General features: G+C 40.5%; 1 pseudogene; it reads left to right on the top strand.

Moving 5' to 3' along the window:
• Positions 1–12908: 12908 nt before the first annotated feature.
• Positions 12909–22802, top strand: LOC106836566 (uncharacterized; annotated as a pseudogene).
• The last annotated feature ends 356 nt before the right edge of the window (positions 22803–23158 follow it).

Below are 23158 nucleotides of genomic sequence, written 5' to 3'. Positions count from 1 at the left end.
CCTCTGTTCACAATTTACCCTGAGTACCACTGTCTCTCTATACAGCCCCATAGGGTGCATGGGCATTCTGCAGCTTTTGTGCCATACTTGGGATAGAAACATCTTTGCAAACCCACCTTTGGTCTCATTTGCTGCCCAAATGAGTAATGCATCCATTTCTCTCCATAGTCTTTCCACTGCTGCAGCAGGCACCTGGGAGCCGGGTCTGGCTTCTTGCTGGTCTGAGACTCTCAGGCCTCGGTCTCTTCCCCTCCTCCACCTCCCGGCAATATGAGGAAAATTCTAGTCTGATAGGGGTAGGGCAGGGAAGAAAGCATTTATCTTGTAGCTCAAGCCTCCACCTGGCCACCAGTATTTGTCTGTTGCTGTAATATTCTCCTCACTCTGGGGCTAGGCTTTTGAAAACAAAAGCCAGGAAGTATACCAGCCTATTTCTACTTCTCACCCAGCCACCTTTCTCACCTGAGAATGCTAATTTGAAGCATACATGAATGGAGGCAGAGGGGAGAGAGGTAATGGAAAAAGAAAAATGAATCTCATGGACTATTTCTTCAAAAGAATGTCTGCTTCATTTGTAAACCAATCGGTGTCCCACGGTAGAGTGTCTGTTGGCGTTGTGAGCCTGCTGGAGGCAAGGCCATGGCCTGATATCTTTGCCTTCTCTGAATCTTGAGTAGCACCTAATGTTTAGGAGACACTTAATAGTCATTTATTGAACGAATGAATGAATAAATGAATCAAGGCATCAGGGAGAGCTCTCCCTTGCTTAAATCTTCAATGGCTTACCATCACCTGTAGGGTAAAATTACAACTTTTTACCATGACATTTGGGGCTTTCCGTTATCTGGTCTTGGTCCTGTTTTCCAGTCCCATTCCATTTTTTTCCACTAATTTCTTTATTTGTAGTTTGACTTCTCCACTCAGTTGGGAAACCCTGGAAGGCAGAGATCATATCATATTTCAATCCAAATGCTAACTTAGTAAAATGTGCTCAGTAAGTGTTGCATTAATGCATTGTTTAAGCAAAACTCAGGGTATCCAGTTAATATTTGGTCCAGATTCTAGTGCCTAGAGCAGGCAGACCTGGCAAGCATTAGCCTGAATAGAGTGGTGCCAAACCAAGGCATAGGTCTTCCTAAATCTTTCAAATGCTATCTGTATGGTTATTAGTTTTGCCTGCTGGGTAGCAGGGGCACAAAATTGAATGTAAGAGGAAGAGAGTCACAGTGTGAAACCGAGGGTGAGTATACATCAAACTGAGCTGCCTCAGGGCAAGTGTAATTGTTATTCCTATTTCCCATTATCAGCACACGCAAGCAGCATCTGCAACACAATAGGCACACCATGGTTTTTGAAATCAGGTAGTGTGAGTCTGCCAACTTCATTTTTTCTGTTTTGTTCAAAACAGTTTTGGCTATTCTAGTTTCTTTGCCTGTCCATATAAATTTTAGAATATTTTTGTTCCTACAAACAAAACAAAACAAAACCTGCTGGAGATTACATTAACTCTGTAGATTAAGTGGTGGAGGGTTGACATTTTAACTATATGGAGTCTTCTGATCCATGAACATAGTATGTCTCTCCATTTACTTAGCTCATCTTTGACTTCTTTCACTGGCATTTTTCAGTTTTCAGTATGCAGATTCTGCATACTGCTTTGTTACATTTTCACCTGAATATTTCATTTTGGAGGAGTTACTATAAATAGTATTGTTTTAATTTCAGTTTCCAATTGTTAATTGCTAGTCTATAGAAATACAATTAGTTGAATTAATTGTTGTGTGTGGATATTGTATCCTACAAGCTTGTAGGATACAATTGACTTAAAATTCACTTATTAATTTTAAGAGATTTTTAGTAGATTTCACGGATTTTCTATGTAGATAATTACGTTGTGTTCAAATAGAGGCAGGTTTTCTAATCTGTATGTTTTTTATTTCTTTTTCTTGCCTTATTTTACTGGCTAGGACTTCTAGTAAAATGTTGAATGAGAGTGATGAGAGTAGATATCCTTATTTTGTTTCTATCTCAGGGAAAAGTCCTTTATGAAGTTAAAAAATTTCTCTTCCTTTCCTAATTTGCTGAGAGTTTTTATCAGGAATGGATGCTGAGTTTTGCCAAATAACTTTTCTACATCAATAGATATGAGAATGCGATTGTTCTTTTTTGATCTATTCATGTGATGGATTACATTGGTTGGTTTTATAATATTGAACCCATCTTGGATTACCAAGATAAAGTCCACTTGATTATGATGGGTTTTTTAATATATGTATATTGTTAGATTTGATTTGCTTGTATTTTTTTGAGGATTTTTTTTATCCATGTTTATGAAGATAAACAGTTCTCTTTTTTCTTTTCTTTTTTTTTACTGTCTTTGGCTTTTATATCAGGGTATTGCTCACCTAAAAGAATGACTTGGGAATTAGGCCCTTTTCTTTAATTTTTAGGAAGAGGTCATATAGAATTGGTGTTATTTCATCCTTAAATGTTTGGTAGAATTAATGGTTAAAATCACCTGAGTCTGAAGACTTCTTTTGTTGGAGAATTTTAAACTGTGAATTGAACTTCTTTAATAAGTACAGAGCTATTTGTTACCCTTTTCTTCTTGAGTGAGTTTTGGTAGTTTGTGTCTTTTGAAGAATTGGTCCATTTTATCTAAGTTGTTGAATTTATATTTGTAGAGTTCTTGGTAACTTTCCTTTATTATCTTTTAATGTCTCTGAGGTCTGTAATTTTGTGCCCTCTTTTATTCCTGATAGTAGGAATTTGTGCTTTCTCTCTCTTTTTCTTTTGTCAGACTGGCTAGTAGTTTATCAATTTTATTGATCTTGTCAAAGAAACAATTTTTTACTTCATTAATTTTCCTTATTGTTTTTCTTTTATAAATTCCATTATTTCTGTTCTTATCTTTATTATATCCTTCTTTCTATTTCCTTTGGGTTTCTTTTGCTTTTTTTTTTCTAGTTTCTTAAAGAGAAAACAGATTTTTTTCCTTTATTTTTTTATTGAGGTAACATTGGTTTGTAACATTATATAAATTTCAGGTGTACATCATTATATTTTGACTTCTTTATAGACTACAGTGTTTTCACCACCAAAAATCTAGTTGCCATCCATCACTGTTCACATGGGCCCCTTTACTCCTTTCACCCTCCTCCCCTCCCTCTTCCCATCTGGTAACCTCAAATCTAGTCTCTGATTCTATATGTTTGTTTGTTGTTGTCATTTATCTTCCAAATATGAGTGAAATCATAAAGTATTTGGTTTTTTCCATCTGACTTGTTTTCCTTAGCATAATGCCATCAATTAATAATAATACCCCCATAATACCTTAAAAAATTGACAGAGGATCTGAACAGACATTTTTTTTCCAAAGAAGATGTACAGATGGCTAACAGGCACATGAAATGTTGTTCAACATCACAAATTATTAGGAAAGTGCGAATCAAAACCACTAGGAGATATCACCTCATGCCCATCAGATTGGCTATTATTAAAAAGACAAGAAATAACAAGTATTGGAGAAGATGGGAAGAAAAGGGAATGCTCGTACACTGCCGGTGAGTATGTAAAATGATGCATTCATATGGAAAACAGTATGGAGAGTCCTCAAAAAATTAAAAATAGAACTACTATATGATCCAGCTGTTCCATTTCTGAGTGTTTATCCAAAGAATATAAAAACACTAATTTGAAAAGATACATGCTCTCATGTTTATTGCAGCATTATTTCACAGTAGTCAAGACTTGGAAACAACCTAAGTGCCTTTCAACAAGTGAATGGAGAAAGAAGATGTGGTATATATATATATATATATATATATATATATATATATACACACACACACACACACAATGGAATACTACTCATGCATTAAAAAAAAAGATGAAATCTTGCCATTTGTGACACCATGGATGGACCTTGAGGATATTATGTTAGGTGAAATAAGTTAGATTTTTGCGTTGAGGTCTTTCTTCTTTTCTAATAAAAGCGTTTAATATTCTGAATGTCACTCCAAGGACTGTTCTATCTTCATCCAACAAATTTAGAGATGTTGTATTTTCATTTTTGTTCAATTCAAAATATTTTCTGATGTTCCTTGAGACCAGCTGACAGAGGTGAGCTAAGCTGTCTAATAATAAACCTGAATGGTCTTTAGGTGTGGTTAACTGGGTAATGGTAACATTGTTTTCCTTCTCACTCTAACTAAAGTGAAACATTGTAAGAAAGATTTTAAGAAATAAAGCATAGCATAAACTGTTTAACTAGAACAGCTTAAATATAATTTAAACTTTGGTAATTTAATATAGTAACTTTCCTGCAACTTAGTTCTGGAAAGATCCCAGAACCAACCTCTTGAAATCTTAGAATGAGAAAACTTAGTTATGCCCATAGCAGCTCATTTTCCAGAAATATGCTACAATGTTGTTTCTCAAACCCTATTGCGCATAAAGATCATGTTGAGAGCCTACTAAACACAGATTTCCGGGTCTCCATCCAAAATGATTCCGATTCAATAGATCACGGATAAACACAAGGATTTGCATTTCTAGCAAGTTCCCAGGTGATGCTTATACTGCTCATTTGAGAACCACACCTTGAATAGTACTACCCTGTGGCATTAGAAAATATTGTCCAACAAGTTCTCTTTGACATGTCTTCATACTTTGCATGGTTTTCTATCTCTTTTCCTGTTTTACTTTGAAATCTTCTTGTCTTCTTCCCTTTCCTCTTCCTGCCCTCTAAATATGGATATTTTCCAAGATTATAACTTGGTTCTTATCTTCTCATCTTTCCTTCCATTGTAAATTCAACTATTTAAGGAGAATCTACTAATTGTTAAACTTTGCTCTAGGTACCATGTAAGGCAAAACCAGAAGGGACCATGCCCCTTGCTCCAATATAATCTTCTCTGTGAAAGTTTTCTAAGAACTTTCTCATAAGCATGGCCATCTCTTCCTTTGTTTTCCCATAGCTTTTTGTTTGTTTCACTCATCTGGCTTTTATTTCATTCTATCTTGGTTGGGAATTCCCTGAAACAATATTTCAAATCTTAATTGAAAACAGGACTTGGACTGGGCAAGACTATCTCAACCTCCAATTTTGATTTTGTCACCCATCTGTATTTACTCTTTCAAGTTCAATAATTATATCAGCCTTGGAATTGATCATAAAATTGTGACAATCTTTTCAACACAACACCACCTTATTCCAATACAAAATATATATTGGAGTTATACAAAATTTTGATTAATATTTGAAGATGTTGCAAGATAGGAAAATGAAACAAAATTCCACTTCTAAGCATATTGACAGAAGACAAGTATTTATGGTATTTGCTTTTATCTAGTTCAGGTCAATTAACATGTATTGACAAATCACAATATGCAAAACACCATTTTATTGTATGCCTTTTTTGTCCTCTAGCCTGTATTTTGCCTCCCCAAATTTTGTGGGAGAAATACAGATTGGCCCTGCTTTCTCCAGTCTGTGTGTGGCAGCAATCAGTGAAAATAGTGCTCATGTCTGTGTTTTTGAAATGGGACAAAGTGGGAGCAGGGGAGAATATTTTCACATAAAGTCTGAGTAAACATCAGCGGAAACCTCTTTGAGCTATCTCTTTCCTGTCCTCCAGACTTGCTTCTCTGTGACATAAAGTACTCATATAGGAAGTCACAGGGTTGCAACGGAAATCCAAGCCTGACCTGATTTACTGGGTCCTCAAATGTTGACCTCTCCTGAGCAAATAATTAGAGTGGGAGGCATTTGGACAAGAGCAATAAAGGGAAGCCATGAGTAAACCAGTAGACATTTGGAATCAGATTTAACATAGAATGAATACCAGGCATTTCCTGGGGAAGGAAGGAAGTATAGTTCTGTCTGTCGATTAACCTTGTGGCTATCAAATTTAGAATGTCACAGATATTCTGCCAGGGTTCTCCAGGACCAGGAGAGAGAGCTACCCATATCTTTTCACATTACAGTGGAAACACATCACATTCACATTCAGGTTACACACATTTAACTACATGTTTGGGGAAAAACAACAACAACCACAACCATATTTTTTTACACAACATGGACCCTAAATGCACACCAACTACGTTAACTGGTGCTTAAGAAACAGAGATGTGTTCCAGTAATGGAAAAAAAAAAATGGCCACATTGGCTCCATTGAAAGATGGTGTGATATATGCAAAGCATGCATACTGTTCTTTGCGGGTGAGGTGAGGGACCTTCCTGGGTGGAAGAAAGCTGATGCTTCAGTGCTCCTGGGGCTTCCATAGGCAGGTGTGGAATCAGGCCAATGCCTCTCAGAGACTGCTCTTCTAGACCATCAGCAGATGAGAGCAAGAGGAAGGCTGGGTCTCCATGGAAACCATCTTCCCCTCCCTTTCTATCCTTCTGTGCACCCCTCCTTCGTCTCTCTATTTCAATTCTCCTATCAGAGAACTGTCCTCATCTCACAAGATGGGGCAGTAAAGGTGATGCAGTGAAGGCTTCCTTCAAGGGAGAAGTTGCATTTTTGGTGGGAATTCTCACCCCAGATAAATTGCATGGATCCCTCATGGCTCATGGGCCCCTGTGCAACACAACAGCTACATCTAGCTAAGCGTCACCACAGCTTGGTGGTTTCCTAGGCATGAGAGATCTTGGGTTGTCCTCACCATGACATCGAGTTTGGGATTATTGCTGGGCAGGACACCACGTGGAGACTATTTCTATCTGTGTCAGACAGTAGCTCTTCTTCTAGTCTCGTGGTTATCTGGTTTTAAGAGGAAGGTAGTCATATTTATTTTTGCTCTTGTGTGGAATTATGGTGGAAATGTGTAATGAGAGGAAAAACCCAGACATCCTGAAAGAAAATGGGAGGCAAGGGCAAAGTGGGAATTCATGGTACCAGGGCAGTTGCTAATCCAACCATGGGGCAGCGTGCTTGCTCCAGAGGAATGAGGTCACAGGGAAAACCTTTGCTTACAGACTGAATTAAGAATAAGATCTCCATTGTTTGTCTTACAGTCGCTAGAGTTCATGAGTGTCTTGCCTTGTCCCTAGGGGCTCTGTTTCTCCACTCTAGGCCAGCTCTGATGAAGAGGAAGCCATATATCTTCTAAGAATATTTCTGTCTTGTGCTTAGCTCAGTAACATTAACAGAGGGAAATGAGCTATGCGAACTTCCCATGGATATTTTGATGAGAGTGACTCAGTTGATACAAAGGATTCCCTGTGAAACACATACAAGCAAATAGAGTCAAGTGGATTCTAGTGATTCCCCTTGGTTTCAGGAGAGAGGAAAGAGCATTCTAAGAGACAGTGACTCCATAACTACATGCAGATGGCCAAAACACATTGTAGGAAATGCCCCAAATAAAATAACGCAAGGCAAAAATCTTCCACTGCAAATGGGTTAGATGTGGAATATTTTAATGACTGAGTCAATTCTGATGCAAATAGCTTCCTCATTGCTTCATTTTCCAAATAAAAGGTTACTATTCCTTGGTAGTTAGTGGGCTATGTTTAAAACCTACCTTATCTTCAAAGTCTTCTAGAACAGAAAACTGATAATAATGAGGGGAAAAAAAAGCTCTTATGCAAAATAGTTTAGATTCATTCTGAATTAGCAAATGTAAAAACTATTAGATAAGAAAAAATTTTTTGCCAAATTTAACCCTAGAAACAAACTTCCTACACACACACCCCCCCCCCCCTTAGATTTCTGCTTTTCAGAAGGGATTAATCATAGCCCCATAAAAAATATTTAAGCTTAACATGGGGAAAAGCAAGTCCATTCCCTAAGCAAGGGGTTAGAGTAAGATGCATGTTCCCATTTCTGGCTTTAGGGAAGAATCAGTTTTGGTCTCCTCTCTGAAATATGAGTACAACTTGAGTCTCTGAGGGGCGAGGCAGAGCCACGCTGGGGCTGAATTGGAGGGAGGAAGAACAAATGTCTTTGAAATTGATCTGTAGATTCTCTTTGTCTTTGGAATCACCTGAGACTCGGGGTCCCTGGCCACCCCTCTTACATCCTTATCCAATCAGTTACCATATTTTTTGTATTCATCTTCTCTCCCCCAATTTTTTTTTTCATCCCCTAGAGTGGTGAGCCAATGCCTTTAAAATAGTAGGTATTCAATAAATATTCCATGAATGAAGGGATTTTTCTCATTCACTTCTGGCTTCAAATGTTTATTTGGCGCTCTCTCTCAAGAGATACTTGTGTGCATGCAGTTCAGAAGTACCACTACAGAAATTACCACAGAAAGACCTCTCCTACTTCATTAACAGCCTGAGCATTATATGCTATGATGGGTTACTGAAACCTGAAATTTTTTACCTCAAAAAAAAGTGAATTGGGATCAAATATGCATAGGAAGAAGGGAAAATGTTAATTTCTGGATCCACCTCAGTGTCACAGAAACACTTTAGGCATCTTGCACTTCTTTCCCTCTTTTGCAATTGGTGGCCAATAAGTGTGAAGATAACTCAGACACAAAAGGAGAGAAACTCTTTCAAAAAGACAATCAGGCATTTTAGGCAGAGAAGCATGGCCATGATGCAACTCTCTTGAGAATATCTGCCTCCTTTCAGAAAGCCACCAGCTTCTGTTTTCATCGATAACTATCACCAGGTCCCTTGTTACTAGTATAAATTATGAATAAAGAATTGGAAACAGAGGTACCATAGCTCTTCTGGATGTGTTAAAATGAAAGAGAACTGCCTTCCTTGATAGAAATGTTCCCACTAACAAAAGTAAAAGAAGAAAGAAAAAATTTCCCTTGATGCTTGTGCCCTTGTACTTCCTCCTTCCTTGCCTTGAAAACGATCTATTGAAAGTGTTCCCAGAAAGAAGGTTGTGCTCAGCCTCAGGAAGAATATAGTGCCTAAGTCTATATTCTGCAATGAACTGAGTTGACAGTATCAGTAAATATATTGCACTCAAACAAAATTGTTCAAGGATAGAATAGAAGGAAAGTCCCAGCTATTGAGAGATAAGGCTAGGGCACCACACAGCACTCCTCTGAATCTCCATTCTTGAGAGTACCAGAGAGTGAGATAGCAGGTTTGGAAGAAACCAGACTTATTTGACCCTAATATGCTTTTCTACTTGACCAAAATGAGACAGTAGCAAACAACAATTACACACGGAATAGACTCCGGAGCATTTCAGAGAAGATCAAGTATAGTGATCTCGAGGCCCCATTATATCAGCCTTGCAAAGTCAGATCCCTGGGATAAGTCTGAGGGTTCATGTAACATTTGCATAACCTGCATGTGCCCACAGTCAGTTTTGGGGACTTGTACACCAACAGTCTTCTCAGATGTTCCCAATTCTCTATTTTGTCCCCTAGAACCACTTTGTCCCTTTCAACACATGACAACCCTCCAAAGAAGAATCTCATGGCCTTAAGTCTTTCTCTTTTGTTCTGACAAAAGATTCATTGTCATTGTTAAGTCTTCTCTTCTTCCACACAGTGTGATACCCATATTTGCTGTTCTAGACAAGTCATTTTGGAAAGTGCTTCACAAGTGTATTCCGATGATGGGTAATATGGGTGTTTTTGAACCACTGGTAAGAGATGAGTTATCCAGATACTGCAAGGCTTGCGCCCCTGAACTTCATCGTGTGAGCAGCTGTACAGCCAGAACGCAGAATGAATCTTTCGGGACTATTGGACCCAGCTGTGCTCATGAAACTCATCTGAGAAAATCCTTGTAAGGTACAAAAGTGGAGAAAAGAGGCTTGAGAGACTCAGCCAAGATCTTAACCCTCAATGTTGATTGCAATAGGAGTTGCATTAACAAGAGGCAGATGCCTTCTATTCTATTCTTAGTATTTTGGGTCAAGCTTTGGCATAGTTCAGGGGTCAACAAGTTATGGCCCTTGAGCTAAATATAGCCCATAGTCTGTTTTTATATGGCCTGTGAATCAAGAATGATTTTTATATTTTTTAATTTTTGGGGAAAAAAGTCAAAAGGAGTAATATTTTGTGACACATGAAAATGATGTCAAATTGACATTTCAGTGTCCATAAGTAAAGTTTTAATGAGCACAGTCACACCAGATTGACCACACCTGCTTTTGCGCTACACCAACCGACCTAAACTAAGTAGTTGCAACAGACCATATGGCCTACAAAAAAAGAAGAAATAACAAAAACCCTTACGATCAGGTCATTTTCAGAAAAAGTTTGCTGACTTCTGGCAAAGTTCATTCTTAAATTCAACTTTGATCCTTAAAAAGATGCCTGAAGTCTAGCTCAAACGCATGGATTGCTTTTAGAGGATCATTATGTAATCCACTGGGGAATGAGCTATTAATTTTTATAAACTAGAAACTGACCATGAGACAAGTGGTGTAAAAGAGACTAGACCAACCTGACTATTAGGAACTGCAAATTAAAATCACAATGAGATACTGTTTCACATCTACCAACTTGCCAAAAAATTTTAAGTCTAATAATTTGAATTGTTGTGAGGATGCAGATATATATATGTATGCACACTTACGGTGGAAATAAAAATTGTCACAACCACTTTGGAGAGCAGTTAGCAATTCCTAGTAAAATGGAAGATATGTTTATAAGATGACCTACAATTCCGTTCCTAGGTTTATCCTCTGTTCTGAAGAAATTCTAGCACATATGCAAGAGGAAATTGAGAAGGATGTTCCGCACAGCCTGGTTCATGTGGTAATCATTAATGCCGTTAGCCAGACAGTTTGGTTTTCCCCCTTTCTTCCAGGCACGTGGTAGATTGTGCTTTTGGCTCCCTCATGGCTGGGTGGAGCCCTATGACTACTTCTGGCCACTGAGTTGTGAGCAGAAGCAGTACATGTGGCTGGTGCATACTTAAGGCCAATGTAGGACACTTCCAAGTTTTAACAACCCATAGGTCAAAGAAGAAATTACAATAAAAAATAGAAAATGCTTCAAGTAAAATAGTAATACTACATGTCAAAAGGGGATAAGGACTTCAACATACGAATTTTGGGGGAAATGCAATTCAACCCATAGCAGGGTGGTTCCAGGATAATGCGTAGAAACACAAATAGAAAGCGAGGCAGGGAAGGAAAGACAAAAGGGCGTGTTATTAAGGCACCATCGTAACAAGTGACTGGAACTTGACTGCCAAGGAGAACTCTAGAAAATATGTACAATATGCTTCAGAATTATCCTGGCCAATGGGCAAGAAGCTTTACCCTGACAGATGTTGGTCTTTGGTTAAGGGTTTCCCCAGTGGGGTATTGGTTCCCAGGCACTTCTAGTCCACTGCGTCCATAGATGAAGTGGGTTCAGGCAGCTCAAGGGCAGCCCTCTGACGAAGAATGAGATGCTGGCCCTTGGAAATCAGGCTGGTGTGCACGTGAAGGGCAAAGGGGTCCCAGGGCATTTGGACAGGGTCCCAACAGTATTCACTTAGCAGTCCTCTCCAGAACTAACAAAAAGAACAGCAAACAAATCCAAAGAGAATGGAATAATGAAAACAAATCCAAATGTCCAAATAGATAAGATACACAAAACCATAGATTGGTTCATTAAAATACTAATAAAATTAAAAATTACTGTCAAGACAATTAAAATAGAAAAGAGGCACAAATAAACCATGTTGGGAGTTTTAAAACAGGAATTTATTATAGATCCTGCAGGCATGAGATCTTTGAGAGAAGAAATAGAAATAAAGGAGAGAGTGAGTAGCAGTTCCATTCCTAGGTATATACTTAAAAGAATTGATAACAGGTACTTAAACAAATACATGTACATATATATTCATAGCACTAGTCACAAAGCCAAAAGGTGGAAACAACCCAAATTTCCATCAAGGGATGAATCAACAAACAAATTATGGTATATCCATACAACAGAATATTCTTTAGCTATAAAAACGAATGAAGTACTGAAACATGATACAACACGGATGAACCTCGAAAACATTATGCTAAGAGAACGAAGCCAGACACCAAAGACTACATATTGTATGATTCCATTTGTGTGAAATATCCAGAATAGGTAAATTCATGGAGACAGAAAGTAAATTGTTGCTCGCAAGGGCTCAGGGGGAGAAGGGAATGGTGAGTGACTGCTTAATGGGTATGAGTTTCCTTTTGGGGTGATAAAAATATTTTGGAACCAGACAGAGATGTGATTGCACAACATTGTGTAAATACTAAATACCACTGAACTGTTCACTTTGAAATGGTTAAGTTGATATTATATGAATTTCACTTCAATAAAAAAATAAAAAGGATGAGAAAAGGAGTCGAAAAACCAGGTGTATTTAAGTATGGAGTGCAGACCGCATGCCAGATCTACAATTGCCACACTCTGACAATTTTTAATATTTTGATGACCTCATTAAATATTCACAGTTGTTCCATGAGGTCGGGATTACTAATAATACCCATTTTTACAGAGGAGAAAGGAGTTCGTGGGAAAGAACCTAATCATTTCTCTGTCTTTGTCTCACTTTGTGTTTTGCGAATTGATCCAGAGTTCCTCTCTTGAGAAGCAGAACCAAGAAACGTAGATGAGGTTACTTTAAGGCTTGGAGATGTTGAGACATCTCCAAGGAAGTGGGCCAAGGAGGAGTGAGGTGCTCTGACATTCCAAATATAGCCTGTGCTTGGCCACTTAGGAAGATGGATTCGTTGCTAGCAACAAGTACTTAGAATGTGTGTGATTTGGCATGTCTCGAGCTGTGAAGTAGATGCAACGCAGGCAAAAAATTGATGATGTTATGGGGAGGGGCTGTGGAGGGTGCTAATTGCCATCTGCAGTGCCTGGAGGAGGGGTGGAGAGGAGTGAAGAATGTCTTCCTTTTTAATAGATTTTCAGGATCGGAAAATCATATTGCAACTCTCAAGCATTTGGGAACAATTGTACATAAGATGGAAAGTACGCCTAACATGAAACTGGAGAAACTGGACACTCCCTTCAAGCTCACTTTGCAGATTCTTGGATGTCAGAAGAAAAGGTCAGAGGAATTCAATTGTCAGTGGTCCCCTTACTTCTTCCAGCCACTTACACGGAGCCCCAAAGAGACAGAATATCAAGTACCAATGGCTGTGGGAATACAAATCACCTAGGATTACTTCTGTGATCTCTAGAAAAGTAGGCAGAAGATGCTAGGTGAGATGGGAGCAGAGGGGAGACATAAGCCTAAACCACAGCCCTGTGGGCACGTGGTGGAGCTAATTCTTTGACACAGTTTAGAATCTACATTGGAAGGTACATTTGCAAAATCTCTGACAATCACGTATGTTATTGCCTACAATTATACCAAAAGAAGTAGGTTAATATTGAATCTTTATTTTAATTTTACCAAGGAGAAAGTGTTAAAGTAAAGCACAAATTAGCATGCAGTCATAGGTCCAAAAGCTGAAAAGACTTTTGACTAAGTCCTAGAGGAAATCAAACTATTGAAAGGGAGGGAGGAGAGGAAGCAGGATTAAAGTAAAATTAAAGATAGAAACCCTACGATTGACCCTTTATTTCTTAAAATTCTAAGACTCTGAGTTTTTACTGTCTTTCAATCATCAAACTGTTCAGGACTTTCCATTGATCTAAACTCTGAATTCAAGGCCTTTCTGCCCCTTTCCTGCCTTAATTCAGGCATGGGTTACTTCTTTTCTTCTTTTGCAACTATGTATTTTTTATTAGGGTAAAATACACATAACATAAAATTTACCATTTCAACTATTTTTAAGTGTACAATTCAGTGTATATTAACTAATATACATTGATAATCTATATTAATATGTATTAAGTATATTAACAATGTTGTAAGCCGTCAGCACTACTGAGAGGGGTTCCAGAGGAACAGAAGTTTAAGGATGAGTTTTCTGATTGGTTCTGGGAGTTGACTCTCTAATCTGACTAGATTTAAATCATGATTCTATTTTCAGTAGTAAAGAGAGTACTGATATAGTCCATGGCACGATTTGGCAGTAGACATGCCTAAAAATCTCCATTGGATACTCCTAATCAACCACTTGTAAGACAAGGAGCTGAGTGACCATGTATATGATACTTTTGAACATTTTGGTAAACTAATAAATATAGTGAGATTGGCTGGATACTCCTAAAGTCCTTGGACAAAGTGAGGAAAGAAAATGACGAGCTCAGTGATTCAAATTTCCAGCTCAAGGGCCACATAACTGACCTGAAACCTTCTATAGGCTCCCTCAAGGAAACCCTTATCTCCTGTAGCCACAGGGCTGAGACTGCTGAAAATCTAACACAGAATCTCATGCTGTGACTGGCCATATTATAACGCAAGTCGAACTCTACTGTTAAAATGAGGGCATTTATTGGAAAGGAATGGGATCCTGAAAGTTTAAATGGGGACATGCGAGAAGACTCTGATGAAGCTGAGGACATTGAGCCCCTAAATTCTGATGAGGCTTCTTTGCCAGTGGAAGAGGATTCTCCATCCCCAGTGGAAGTGGCCTTTCCCATCCCCTCAATTTCTTTGAGAGAGGATTAACCCTGCCTTGCCTGAGGAAACTGTAATGGCCTTCTCAGAGGCAATTGCCATGCAAGACAATGCTGATTCTCCTCAGGGTCCACCCCCATCACTCCTCTTTGCTTCTAGACCTATAATTAGACTCAAGGCCCAGCAGGACCCTAAAGGTGAGGTACAAATTGTGACTCATGAGCAAGTTGCTCCACTTTAAAGAACTACTTGAGTTTTCTAATTTATACAGACAGAAATCCAGGGAACATATGTGGTAATGGCTACTAAGGGTGTGGGAAAATAGTGGAAGGAACATAAAGCTGGATCAGGCCAAATTTACAGACGTGAGATCACTAAGCAGAGATTCCACATTAATGCTGCAGCTCAGAGAGTTAGAAAGAGCTCCAACAATGTGTTGGGTTGGTTGATTGAAACATGGACCCAAAGGCGCCCACAGTGAGAGTTAGAAATGCCAGACCTGCTTTGGTTTGATGTAGAGGAAGGGATTCAAAGACCGAAGAAGATTGCAATGTTAGAATGGATTTGTCATTTAAGACCTACTCACTCACCCTGGGAGGATGCAAAAGATATACCTTTCACCATGACTGAGAGAAATAAATTTGTGAGGGGAGACTCAGTGACCTTGAAGAGCTGTGTGATCACTCTTCTCTGCAAGCCAGATCTCACAGTGGGAACTGTGGTTGTGAAGCAGGGTACCTGAGGGTTACTGTAAATATTGAATAAGATTACCTTTCCATCTTGTTATAAAAAGAAGTTAATCTTGTCAATTTGCTGTTTTCTTGTTTAACCTGAGGGGTGACTCAAGGGTCACAAGGATTTACGAGCTTGTTTTACGGAAGAAAAAGAAGGCCTTCAAGGAAGTAACGGTCACCAGATAACCAGCCCCCAGCTGCCACCGATGCCCAGAAGTCAGATTGCCCAAGGGCTTATCAGGAGTGAAAGAAACAGGGATTACCCCTTTGTTTCTCTGAAACTCCTCCTGCCAAGGTCCCTAGCTCTATAAAATCCCCTGGTTTCTTCTCCTGTTAAGGTGGATTTGACAGAATCTGTCCTCCTGCCTTGTCGTTTTGGCCAGTTTGAATAAACCTTTCTCCATCTCCAAGTACTAATATCTCAGTGGTTGGCTTACTGTGCATTGGGCACACGAACTTGGGAGTAAGAGGTTTGGTATCAATTACTGAATTGAGAAAACTAAATGCAATGGAAGTAATTGGATACCAGGGTGGCAGGGGCCAAATAGCCTCACTCAGCTGCCAAAGGCAAGGTGGACATGGTTACCATAATGGACAGCAGAGTCAAAGCAGCAATCCAGATAGAATAGTCTGAATCATGCAGACCTGTGGTGTTGGCTAGTTGTTCATGGTTTTTTGGAAGTGAAAGAGATTAGAAAGTGTACTAAATTCTTACTTGATCTGTGTTGAATAATAAGAAATACATTTGGTCTTTTTTCCTAGTTCCTGTACATAGTTGCTAAAACCCTTGGAATTTTCTGATAAGAGTGTCTTTTATTATTCAGGAGTCCCCTTTCAGCATACCTGAATTTATGCTAATCAAGTGACTTAGGGTGGGGCCCCTAGATAGCCTCAGGATAAGGCTGGTCACTGGAAAGACCAAGAGATTAGAGAATTGGAACTTTTAGCTCTATCCACTGACTTACAGGGATTATGGGTGGAGGGCTGGGGAGGGATGGAGATTAAACTCTATAAAAACTTTTGAACCACAATATTTGGTGAGCTTCCACGTTGATGAGCAAATCTATGTTTTGGGAGGGTGGCACTCCCCAGTTCCATGGGAACAGAAATTCTTGTGCTTGGGACGCTTTAGGACCCCATCCTAAGTACCTCTTCATCTGGCTGTTCATCTGTATCCTTTATAATAAACTTCTAAATGAGAGAAAATGTTTCCCTGAGATTTGTGAACCATTTTAACAAATGATTGAACCTGAGGACAGGGTTGTGGGAACTTCTGGTTTATAGCTAGTTAGTCAGAAGCAGAGGTGACAACCTGGACTTGCAATTGGCATCTGAAGTGGGAACACACTTGTGGGACTGAGACCTTGACCTGAGGGCTCTGATGCTATCTCCAGGTAGCTAGTGTCAGAATTGAGTTAACTTGTAGGTCATCCAGTTGGTGTCTGCCAAGAATTGCTTGGTGGTATTGGAAAACATTCCAACATCTACATAAGCAGAAAAGTTCTAGATTAAGTGGACAAAAGTCTAACTTGAATCATAAAAACAGAGTCACATCCCTCCAGTCAATTCCCACACTTGAGCCAGTTTACAGACCCAGAACTGCTTGAACAAAGGGGAGGCCACGTCCTCTTGAGAAAGGACCTCAGTACGTTGCCACAACTGTTTGTTGTTCATCTTCCTCTCAGCCTTCCCCAAAGGGTCCCATGGCCTTTTACCAGGGTAGATGTACACTGTGGAAAAGGAAATAATCAGACCTTTTGGAGACTACTGGACACTGGCTCTGAACTGACACTGATTCCATGAGACTCAGATTATCACTGTGATCCACCAGTTAGAGTCGGGGCTCATGAAGATCAGATGATCTGTGGAGTTTTAGTGGAGATGATCAGTGGAGATCAAGTCTGTCTCATAGTGGGCCCAGTGGGTCCCTGAATCCATCTTATGGTTACTTGCCCAGTTCAAAATGCATGATTGAAATAGACATACTCAGCAGTCGGCAGAATTCCCACATGGGTTTCTTGACCTGTGGAGTGAGGGCTATCATGGTGGAAAAGGCCAAGCTGAAAATACTAGAAATGCCTCTACCTCAGAAAATAGTAGACCGAAAGCAATACTGTGTTCCTGGAGGAACTGCAGAGATTAGTGCCACCATCGAGGACTTAAAAGATGCAAGAGTAGTGATTCCCACCACATTTCCATTCAACCTGCCTATTCGACCTGTGAAAAAGACGGGTGGATCTTGGAAAACGACAGTGGATTATTGTAAGCTTGACCAGGTAGTGACTCCAATTGCAACTGCTATATCAGATGTGGCATCATTGCTTGAACAAATTAACACCTCCCCTGTTACCTGGTAAGCAGCAAATTGATCTGCAAATAGATTTTTTTATCTATACCTGTCAATAAGGACTACAGAAGCAATTTGCTTTCAACTGACAAGGCCAGTAATACACTGTTTTACCTCACGGGTATTCCAACTCTCCAGCTCTGTGTCATAATTTATTCTGCAGGGATCTTGATTGCCTTTCCCTTCCACAAGATAACACACTGGTTCATTCATTGATGACATTATGCTGATTGTGCCTAGTGAGCAAGAAGCAGCAACTACCCTAGACTTATTGGTAGGACATTTGTGTGTGAGATGTGGGAAATCAACGCAACAAAAATTCAGGGGCTTTCTACCTCAGTGAAACTTCCAGGGATTCTGTAGTATGGGGCACGTTGTGGTATCACTTCTAAGGTGAAGATTAAGTTGTTTCATCTGGCCTCTCTTACAACCAAGAAAGAGGTACATATTCCTTATTTGGGTGTGTTACTCTAGCCCATTTACAAAGTGACCCAAAAAGCTGCTATTTTTGAGTGTGGTTCAGAACAAGAGAAGGCTCTGCAATGGGTCTAGACTGCTCTGCCACTTGGACCACATGATCCAGCAGATTCAATGTTGCTTGAAGTGTCAGTGGCCGATTGGGACGCTGTTTGGAGCCTTTCGCAGGCCCCTGTAGGTAAATCACTGTGCAGGCCTTTGGGATTTCAGAGCAAAGCTCTGCCATCCTCTGCAGATAACTACTCTCCTTTTGAGAAGCACCTCTTGGCCTTTTACGGGGCCTTAGTAGAGACTGAACAAGTTACCATGAGACCTGAGCTCCCCATCATGAACTGGGTGTTATCTGACCCACCAAGCCATAAAGTTGGATGTGCACAGCAGTACTCCACCATCAAATGGATATGTGATTGCGCCTGAGCAGGCCCTGAAGGCACAAATAAGTTACATGAAGAAGTAGCCAAAATACCTATGAGCCCACTCCTGCTATGCTGCCTTGTCTCTCCTAGAGGAGGAGAAGATTTGGGTCTGATTTACAGATGGTTCTGCATGATATGAAGTCTCCACCTGAAGGTGGACAGCTCCAGCACTATATCCTCTTTCTGGGACATCCCTGAAGGACAACAGCGACGGGAAATCCTCTCCGTGGCAGAACTTTGAGTAGTGCATGTGGTTGTTCACTTCGCTTGAAGGAGAAATGGCCAGGTGTACAATTATACGGTTATATACTCATTCATGGGCTGTGGCCAATAGTGTGGCTGGATGGTCAGGGACTCGGAAGGAACATGATTGGAAAATTAGTGATGAGGAAATTTGGGGAAGAGGTTTGAGAATAGACCTCTCTGAATGGGCAAAAAAGCATGAAGATATTTGTGTCCCATGTGAATGCTCACCTAAGGGTGACCTCAGCAGAGGAGGATTTTAGCAATCAAGTGGAAAGGATATCCCACTCTATAGACACCAGTTGGCCCCTTCCCCCAGTTACCACGGTCGTCACCACAATGAGCTCATGAAGAAAGTGGTCATGGTGACAGGGATGGAGGTTATGCCTGGGCTCAGCAACATAGACTTTCACTCACTAAAGCCTACCTGGCTACAACCACCACTGAGTGCCTAATCTGCCAGTAGCAGAGACCAACACTGTGTCTCCAACATGGCATGATTACCTGTGCTGATCAGCCAGCTGCTTGATGGCAGATTGATTACATTGGACCACTTCCATCATGGAAGGTGCAGCATTTTGTTCTTACTAGGATAGACACTCAGGATATAGATTTGCCTTTCCTGCATACAATGCTTCTACCAAAACTACCATCTATGGACTTACAGAATGCCATATCCACTGTCATGGTATTCCACACAACGTTACTTCTGATCAACCAAATCCCTTCAAGGCAAATGAAGTGTGACAATGGGCCCATGCTCATGGACTACATTAGTTTTACCATGTTCTCCACCATCCTGAAGCAGCTGGCTTGATAGAATGATACGATGGCTTTTTGAAGACTCAGTTACAGCACCATCTAGGCGGCAACACCTCACAGGGCTGGGTCAGGGTTCTCCAGAAAGCTGTGCATGCTCTGAATCAGTGTCTAATACATGGTGCTGTTTCTCCTATAGCCAGGATTCACAGGTACAGGAATCAAGGAGTGGAACTGGAAGTAGCACCACTCATTATTACCCCTAGTGAGCAACTGGCAAAATTTTTGCTTCCTGTATCCTTAACCTTATGCTCTGTTGGCCTAGAGGTCTTAGTTCCAAAGGGAGGAATGCTTCCACCAGGAGACACAAAAGGAGTCTATTGAACTGGAAGTTAAAATTGCTGCCTGGCCCCTCTGGACTCTTCATGCCTCTGAATCAACAGGCAAAGACGGGAGTTACTGTGCTGGCTGGGATGATTGATCTAGATTACAAAGGGGAAAATGGACTATTACCCCACAATGGAGATAAGAAAGAATGTGTCTGGAATATAAGAGACCCCTTAGGAAGTCTGTTAGTACTACCATGCCCTATGATTAAGGTCAATGGAAAACTACAACCAATCCAAGCAGGACTACTAATGGCCCAGATTCGGGGATGATGGTTTGGGTCACTCTGCCAGGTAAAGAACCACAACCAGCTGAGGTACTTGCTGAAGGCCAAGGGAATACAGAATGGGTATGGAAGAAGATAGTTATAAATACCTGCTACAATCACATGACCAGTTACATAAACCAAGGGTAACAGATCCAGGAGACAGAAACCTGGATCTTTAAGGTCATTTCTGAGTGGCTGAATTAACCAGCTCTGCAGTCTGCCCTACCTCTGGGCGTATCAAGTGAAAGAAATAACCTCATTGCTTTGGTCAGGGTTTACCTATACGTTAAGCCTCAATCATCCCAACGAACTCAGTCGGGGGAGTGTGCAATACTGCTTCTACTACGAGGACTCCAATTCCAGGCCGTGAGCTAATTTCAGAAGTAGAAGTCAAAGACTCTCTTATACCACCACAAATCCCTCAAATACCTTTCTCACCTTCCAGACCCCTGAAATTCCTCTACTAGGAGACAAAAATTATTCTTCCGTAACTAAATGCTAACCTGCTGAGAAACAAGACAAAATACGAATAGAAAAAAATACCTGGGAAAAAGATCAGTCTAAAAACTAATAAAGGATACAGATTTAAACAAGATATATTTTACACTATCAAATTAATTTAAAAAGATCCTAACACACAAATCGCTGGCCACGTTGTGCTAAATTTTTGAAAGCAAGAAAAATTTATCAGCTTCTTTGATCAGTATCTCACCCTGCTCGGGCTGCTATAACAAAATACCATAGATTGATGGTTTAAACACAGACATTTATTTCTCACAGTTCTGGAGGCTGGGAAGTCCAAGACCAAGGTGCTGACAGATTTGGTTCATGGCGAAAGCTCTCTTCCTGGCTTATAGATGGCCCCCTTCTGGCTGTGTCCTCACACGGCCTTTCCTGGTACATGTGCAAGGAGAGAGCAAGATCTCTCTGTCTTCCTCTTCTTATGAGGGCATGAATCCCATCATAAGGGTCTCACCCTCATGACCTTATCTAAACCTAATTGCTTCTCAAAGGCCCCACCTCCAAATACCATCACATTGGGGATTATGGCTTTAACATATAGATTTTGGGGGGACTCAAGCATTCAGCTCATAACAATAAGCAATGTTAAATACTTATTAAAAACCATAAACATGCTCACATATTTACTAACGCCCTCCCACCAATGACTGCCAGGAACACATAACACATCTGTAGTTGACCAAAGTGGGTGTAATGCTCATGGGGTACCATGGGGAGGCTCAGTAAGAGTCGTGGACAGGACATATGATAGAATTTTGGCTTGTGTTAGGCGTGTTGGGAGAAGATTTAAGGAAGTGGAGCCTTGGTCTGGATTGGATGCTGTCAGGAAGTGAAGGTGATTCTATGAATAAATCTTATCTAGAAGGAGAAGGCGTAGGGTGAGGGCACAGCTAAAACAGGTAAAGAAGTAGCAGTCACTTATGTTATTCAGGATGCGAAGGTGTTTGGTTATTTTTGTGGTTTGGACAATGTTCCTGTTTGACTTGGGTTCAGACATGATTACGGGGTGGTCTTGTTTTTGTCCTGATCCATCAGGGCCTCAGAGTGGCCTAGTTAAATGTTCATGTTCTGTGAAATTGTTTATGTTCAACAGGAGAACTGTAAGCGCCAGACCAGCTCCCAGAGATCAAGGGCTGCTGTTCTCTTTCTCACCTTTCAATCCAGATACAGTGTGTATTGGTAAACTTGGGCTGCCATAAGAAAATGCCACAGACTGGCTGGTATAAACGACAGAAACTTATTTCTCACAGTTCTGGAAGTTGGAAGTTCAAGATCAAGGTTCCAGTAGGGCTGGTTTCTGGTGATGCTTCTCTTTGGTTTGCAGATGGCCATCTTATTGCTATGACCTCACATGCCCTTTCTTCTGTGCACGCAGAGAGAGAGCGATCTCTGGTGTCTCTTCCTCTTCTTACAAGGATATCAGTCTTATCAAATCAAGGCCCCACCCTCATGACCTCATTTAGACTTAATTACCTCCTTATAGGCCCTATCTCCAAATTCAGCATTTCACATATGGGGGTCAGGATTTCAACATATGAATTTGGGGGGTATATAATTCAGTCCATAACCCTGTGTGTCAGAGTCCAAGATTTCTAGAGAGATCTTTCACAGAAGGTAAAAGTAATGCACATGTTTATGGTGGTATTACTTTTAATAGAACGACTTAGAAATAGGCAAATATCTAACAAAGCAGGATAGTCAAGACAGGTGGTGACATAGAGGACAAATGGGCCCAGGGCTGGCCCAAATGGTATTAAGGTGGTGGGTTAACTGGTAACTATTTTTGATTATTAATTTTTTTCATGTTTCTATAACATTGCGTTCATAGCAACTCAGATACAAATACCTATGGGAAAGCTGATAAATAGATTTAAATTTTTTCACTCCCTAGAGTAAGCGAAAGCTAGCAAGTGCTCTGTCAGTGTGTTTTGGTGTGCTTATGGGTAAGACAATCGGAAGAGGCGACCAGCAGGGCACTGAGGTGGTGAGGGGACCCACTGAGGCAGGGGGCTTGGCAAAAGACCAGAAAGGGCAGCTAGGGAAAACCTGGAAAATCTACCGCCTTGCTGATCTGCCTATCGTCAGGCCTGCTGTATCGTCGGCCCATAAAAACCCAGATCAGACTCTGCCTTCAGAACTGAGCCATGCTCCTGTGTGTCGCTGCTGCCACACCCCACAAGCAGATGGGAAGGCAGAACGATTGAAAGGGTAAGCTCCAAACACACAACCCCCACCCCCACTCCACTCCCTCAATCAAACCTTTCGCTCCACTAAGGCAAACACTCTCTTAGGTGTTATAAGATGAAGGAGAGATTATCTTTAGTCTGTTTTTGTTGTTGTTCTTATAACTGTTATTTTAGTTTTTCAATGGAAAGAACTGCCCCCAACATAAGGAATAGGTTCTTTAGAGACCTTTACTTAGATTGTAGATCTTGAAAAAGTGTTCAGGGGACCTAAGTATGTGGACCGTACTTACTTTGGGGACAAATCAAAATGGAAGAGAACACACTGTCACCTTCATTCTCGATGTAGAGTCCAATGCTGCTATCTGGGCCACGTCTGCAGATA

The sequence above is a fragment of the Equus asinus genome, chromosome 8 (assembly GCF_041296235.1).
Source record: "Equus asinus isolate D_3611 breed Donkey chromosome 8, EquAss-T2T_v2, whole genome shotgun sequence".
In the NCBI taxonomy this organism is placed as follows: Eukaryota; Metazoa; Chordata; class Mammalia; order Perissodactyla; family Equidae; genus Equus; species Equus asinus.
Note: the sequence above shows the minus strand (reverse complement) of the source record. Positions and strands in the feature narration are given on the sequence as shown.